This window comes from Melanaphis sacchari, unplaced genomic scaffold (assembly GCF_002803265.2).
Source record: "Melanaphis sacchari strain LSU unplaced genomic scaffold, SCAv2.0 Contig66_pilon_pilon, whole genome shotgun sequence".
Classification (NCBI taxonomy): Eukaryota; Metazoa; Arthropoda; class Insecta; order Hemiptera; family Aphididae; genus Melanaphis; species Melanaphis sacchari.
This window is the reverse complement of record NW_020271477.1, coordinates 336,489-343,712: the sequence shown is the minus strand read 5'-3', so window position 1 is coordinate 343,712 and position 7,224 is coordinate 336,489.

Genomic DNA, 7,224 nt, shown 5'->3' with positions numbered 1-7,224 from the left:
TCTATCGGCATTAAAATTATAATATTTTTTTTAATTTCTGTTGGATAAGTTGGATTATCTGACTTCTTATTTAAATAATAGTTGAACTGTATTTTATCTGTTACTAAATTTCAATTATAAAATGTTTTGAAGTTTTCTCAGTAATCACCCTAAAATAAATAATTGAAATAAGTTTAATATGGCAATAGCTCATAGATTTTGGCATAAAAGCTGTAAAAAAATTTTTATTTTCAAAACTACCTTAAAAATATTATATATATTATTATATTAATAATACATTGTATTAAATGTATATTTTAGTTTTATGCATTGATTTTTAATTTAATTTTGATGATATATCATTTATTATATTAAATTATAAATATTAGTTTACATTTATAATATATAGTTTCTATAAAATATTTGTGGTATTGAATTTGCACTAACACTTTCAATAGATACTAAAAGTAAAATTAATATATTCATTTAAGTAAATGCTTTAGATGATATTATTGGAACAATACAAATGTATATAATTATATTAAAATATTGTTCATATTTGCAAATTTATTATTAATTATTAGTAGTTATCTATAACCTCAATCTCAATACATTATTAACAATAATAGATACTAATAAATATTCACAAGTTATTACAATGGAAACTACTGTAATTTATAATATTATTTTAGTGTTCTAAATATTTTCAACTTTTCAATATCATCACAACTTACAAATCGCCTTACCACTGGTAGTTTGAGAACGGAATTATCATTTCTTTTGTCCGGTTTTACATGACCTATAAAGATTAAAAATAATATAATTTATTGTATTATATTTTATTAGTTTTGTTATATAGGTACAAAGTATACAATATTCTTAATTAAATTCAAACGCTTTTTTGACAAATAGAGAATTATTACATGAACATTTTATGTGTATACTAAAATATAATTTAATCGTGTTCATAAAACTTCTATTTTTCTTAAGATATTTTAATTAATTTAAAACTACTACTAAACTCAATTTTTCGATATGTCTGATAAAAAATATCTATGTTATTGATCGACCCTATTATCTATAGAACAATATAACTACCTACATTGGAAATATGATAATTATTAATAAATAAATTAAGTACATTATTAATTATTATGCTAAAACTGTTATTGTCAAACATGGTTTATCAAAACGAACGAATTTATTCAATGAAAAAATATTTTTATTTTAATATTATTTTCTTTATCTATCCTAGTACTGAAAACAATTTTATGAACCACATCTAAAATATTAAATAAAAAAATCATCAGTATTTATGATTTTATTCGATCCAGCAAGGCAATGGCTTAAATATTTATATAGTAGTGAAATTAATTTGGATTCCCTTAGGAATAAATTGTTAACGTTTTCTCCCTTAAAAGTTATTTAAAAACGAACGATGTCTGACCGTGTTGTAAAAGTAATTGACATATATGACTGCGGTTGTGAATGGATTCTTTTGAACTATTACTTTTCTTTTGAAAATGAGGCACTCATTTAATCGGTTCAATGATCAAACCTATTGAGAACATTTCCGTCATTAGTAAAAAAAACCTCTAAAAAATTGAAAAGTATTTTTTTGTAATAGCACTTTGCGACTGTCGTAGAAATATCACGTTGTATATTCGTATATTTCAACTTTGAAATTGTTCAGTTGGATTTTAGCTCTAAATAAATTACATTATGGTAAACAAACATTGCATGCAAGGTAATTTATTTAATAATTTTTTACTTTGTCATTAAAACCGTTTATGTTGTAACTTTTTTCAGTAAACACATTTTACTTAACTAAATTAAATACGTTAGAAAAAGTATTTCTAATATAAAATACTAAGTTATACAGTACATAGATATTAGATGTTGTTTGTTTTATAAACATTTGTAATTAAATATTGTGGATAAGTAATAAGCAAATGGTAGATGTAATTCAAAACCTAAAGAGGTACGTATATGTTATATATAAAAAAACGATTTTAGAGAAAAAAATTGCCACATTAGTATCTATAATTAACTATGACTTGATGTGATTATTATTTATTAATTATTTTTAAGGCTTGGTTAAACATTTATAAAACTTCAAAATACTAAATATACGCACATTTATGTCATAAAAAATCAGCAAATGTGACCTTGAAAATATCCAAAAAAGATTAAATATGTATTAAAAAATCCAATAAATATACAAAAATATTAATTATGAATAATTATACTACAAACATTTAAAATAACACATAAAAATAAGTAAAATATGCCAAAACAAAAATTCTATGAACTCCTGTCCTCTAATAATTATTAAATAAATTACTGAAGCACAAAGATGTTTTTAATGATTATTAAAAAATATAGTAATTTCTATAAGTTTTAGCCATATATTTTCTATTTTACATTATAAAGTAATGATAGATCATCGAATTACAAAAAACAAAACAATTGTGAACAGAGCTTAACTTAAAAATAAAAATAAATAAAAAATATTTTCAAAATGTATTGAATTTAATGATAAGTATACTAACACGTTTACTTAATTTAATAGAAAATTTAAAATCAGGTTGTTTGAAGGTCTTTTTTCTGAGAATAAAATATAATGTTAAGCACCTATACGAATTTTTTTTTTTTTTATTTGAAAATAAACAATCTATGCTAGTGGAGCACAATAAGTTAAAATGATGATAATTTACAGGTGAGATATGATTAATGTGAGGAGGGAGGCCATCTATTGATAGAACCCAACGTGAATTATTTTACTGGGGATTTATTTGAACGAATTAAAAGTGAAAACGTCAAATTTTAATATGACATTTGATGATTATTGCTTTTATTACCATTTATTATCATTCTTCACATATTTTTAAATATTTCATAAATTTTGTTTTTTTAATACTGTAATTATTCACTATGAATTAAATGGTAGGTAACATATTTCTTTAGATTTGTATTAAACATAACTCACACAGGCTAGTGTTTAAGATATTCTCGAATGTTTAAAATAAGATTTTTAAATTGGTTCAAACAACAAAATATATAAATACACAAAATCGAGGTATGTGAAATTATTTGACCATTATTACATTGTACACAGTATAAAACACAATCACAACACAATCAGCACGTCTTTTGTTTGACTATCACATTTTGCTCAATACAACTGAATATAGCTTGTGGTCATATTTCACCCTTTTGTTATCCTTCGTAATTCTTGTACTTTTCATCTCTTCTTTCCAATAAATAATTGCAATAGCCAGTAGTTCGTGTTATGATTTCTTTCAACACGACATTTCCAATCAACGAGCATTAACAAAGTGACCGTAGAATATTGAATTATATGGACAATCAGACGTCTACAATTATTTTACGAAATCCTATAGCGGATGTGATAAACGTGGGTTTTCAATAACGTAACACGGTAGCAGATGAATAATATATTTAAATCGATGTACATAAATCACGTACATTATGATTGGAATGATAGCTAGCCCAATTAGGCTTCCAAAATGTGAAAGAGGATGTTAAACCATATTATATGTATAAAGTATAACGATGCGTGTCTAAATATGTTTACGGTCCCCACGTCCCGTTGATGTATATTGTATTATGTATGTCACGTAACTATTGCAATGATTGTATCAAAAGAATGTATATGTATATGTGGCAAAATGATCTGATAAAATGGGTATATTGTATAAGTATAATTCTAACTTAATTCATAATATTGTTCTGTTTTTGACATTGAGATAACGATTGTTATTATTTTAATAAAGCTATAGTTCACCTTCGTTTTAAATATTGTATTTTCTAAATGTTTTTTGTTATACTTGAGTCGTATTTTTATTCAAGGATATAAGTATGTAAATTTTCAAAACTCCAAAGTTTTGTCGAAAACTCTTTATTTCATTATATTTGAAAAGAAATACCATGTAATACCAATGTAATATAATATATTCTCATTTCTTTGTTTACCGAGAGAATGTGGTTTAGCACAAACCAAAACGCATCATACTCCGCCGCATCCACCTTCCTTTCTAATCCTCGTTGGCAATTGTGTGCGCAAAGTATCCACATTCTATTGGCGAATGAAATATTATAGGTGCATAAATAATATGCGTCGGTACTGAAAATATATCTAATTTATATTATCAGCTTAAAGTTATTTATAATTTATAAGAATTAGATCTCCCTAACTAGTTTTAATAAAACTCGTTATTTCGCAGGCCCTGGATTTACCTAAAATTTTAATATTGCCAATAGTCGTTAAATAATAATAATTCTTATCTACTTGTTCCGACAAAGTCCACACGTTTGTTCATGGTTTTGGTTGCATATTCCATACGTAATATATATCTATTGACACGAGTTAGTGCTAGAAGAAAAAAATGTATTTACATATGTGCAACCGAATCAAATACGGTGGTTCGAAGAATCTGAGTTTTGATAGGTTGTTTTCATGAAGTATAATACCAGCCTGTGGTTCAATTGAAATAAACCAAAACCGGAACACCTATTTTAATATGGTCATATTATTAAATAAAAAATATCGGGTTTTAAAATAATTATTCATTTTGTTTCTAAATTTATGATTTTTGTTTTGAGCATGAGGTATAAGCTAATATTGTTATGTATATTTATAATGAAGTTGTGTTATTCACGCGTTTGTGTGTGTTTGTATTATATTTGCTTCATGTGTGAACACTCAGTTCAAAATGCGATTTGATTGTTCCTCTGTGTCTTATCACACAGCGTGATGGGTCACTGGGTATTTACCCATTGGAAAGGTAAATATTAGTGAGTAAATACTGGGTATTTACGTATATTTTATTTACCTACTCAAATTAAAATTTACGCGGATACAAAAACCGAAGAATGAAGAGAAAGTAGTGTTCTTGAAATTAAAGACTCAGACTGAAAGGACTTTAGACTTTTTAATTGTTAGTTATTTGTTTTTTACTTTTTTACTTTTTTTACTTATATATTCATGTTTATAGAGATAACTGTCGATAAGTATGATACAAAACAGTGTTACACTTATACTTAGAACATGATTTTAAAAATATTTATTACATTGTTAACTAATTATAATAATGTTATAGTTAAAATTAAAATTTACTTAGACTTATACCAAAATAATTTTGATGCGTGCAAATGTGATAATATTATTCCCAAAACACTGATACATTTATTTTTATTTTTTTATACTTTCATGAAAGTATGATTCACACTTCTGTATACAAATCATCGCCGTCTTGAATTATTCCTTCCAGACCTCAAATGGTCGTCGTCAACAGCTTTCTTCTGTTACCGATTGTAATCGTAAGTCAAAGGTGCTGCAGATGAACGGAATGTACTTATTTCAAGTTTCAACACACATTAATGATAGAATCGTAAGGCGTGCACACAATCGACAACACCATCGTTATGCGTGAACCCACACACATACCCACACATCAGTGATGAGAAGTTAAAATCGATGTTTGCGCGAAATCTCCGTGAACCCACCGCAGTCACTGCGGACATTTCAACAGAATACTATATGTATCTGCCTACACCTAATATAATCCTCTTTTCACTCAAAGGTGAGAGTAGTTTTAACGCTGCATAGTACAATCCATGACCGTTTTAACGCGTTTTCAGGGTAACAAACACTATGCAGTGGGGTTTTTTTTTTTACTCTCCTTGTCGACCTCGTTAAATTCGAACATCGTGATAGTTCTCGGCTTTCTAGCGATTAATGAGGTTTTTTTTATTTCAATCGCACTAAGCATGCCAGATTTTTGGTTGCCAAATGTTTCTTCAGCTCTATTTCACTCGCACACACAAACTACCCCAGACAATAATACCGATGTCGTCATTACACGTTCAAAAGCCACACTAAAAAGCGCATTTTTGTTGAGCTCATTTACTTCCACGTATTTTTGTGTTTTATTTGCACGAAGAAAACATAAACACATTTGCGAATTTGATAAACTTAACCGCTCAAGTAGCTTAAGCGTTCAATCATAACCATATCGTTTATTAAAAGTTAAAATCTTTAATTTAGTACTTTATTTTAAAATATAGTGATTTAGGAGAAATATTTAATTATTAGGCGTCTATAATATTATATATTTAATTATTATTATTTTATTATATTTAACTTATTTACGTAAAATATAACTGTTGAAGAGTTATAAACATTTTAAACGATAAAATTAATTTAAAACTAATGATGAACACACAATTTGTATTATTATATAAAGTAGCTATTGAATGTTGTATTGAATATCTGTATACATTTATATGACATATATTATTTAAAGATTTTTTTTAAATCATTAATTAGTTAAAATATACGTATATTGTTTTATTTATTATACCGTTGTTTCTATTATAAAATCAAGCTTAAATATAAAATAAATGTAATTTAACTAATAAAATAATCTATTAATTTTTATTATTTTTTTTTAAGTCAACTACCAGACTATCAACAATGTACTAATAGATTGGGCTGTATCCGTAATTAAAAATCTTGTATTTGTCGGATTGTGGTTTAATTACAATTTCTTTTATTAGTAGGATCACAATACAATATATCTACTTAGTATGTACAATGTACATAGTTACAATTTTAAATTTACTATGTATGTATTTAACACAAAATAAATCTAATATTGTTTTATTTTTTTATTTATAAAGTCCATTTTCCAATAAGTTAAGCATATTATTTAATTATTTATTCAATAATGATGGATGTTTGTAAAATTATTGAAAAATATTAAAAGATACAATAAACTTATAAATACAAATTAAATATCAAAAAAATATTTTCACCAAGTGCTAATATCAAATAGGACCGAATTTTAACCATCCTACGAATAGGTCTTAATATAGGTTCGATTATGTAATTAATTAATTTAAAATAACTAGTATTAAAATTGTATGAGCTGTCACCCATTAATATTTAATTACCTTCGAATTTAATCATAAAATACATTTCCCATTCTAAAACAATCAACAACCAATTCAACTCGTTGAAAGTTTGAGAATTTGAGTTCGTAATCCTTGCTAGGGTCAATTCGTTTACATATTGCACAATTTCCATTTAAATGTATATAGGATTCGTTCTCTAATAATAATTATGAATATAGGGAAAAAGGGGAATTAGTATTACATAAAATTTTCTACTAATATTATACGTTAAAATAGTGTCCAAATAGGTGTTAATCGTTAGGTTTA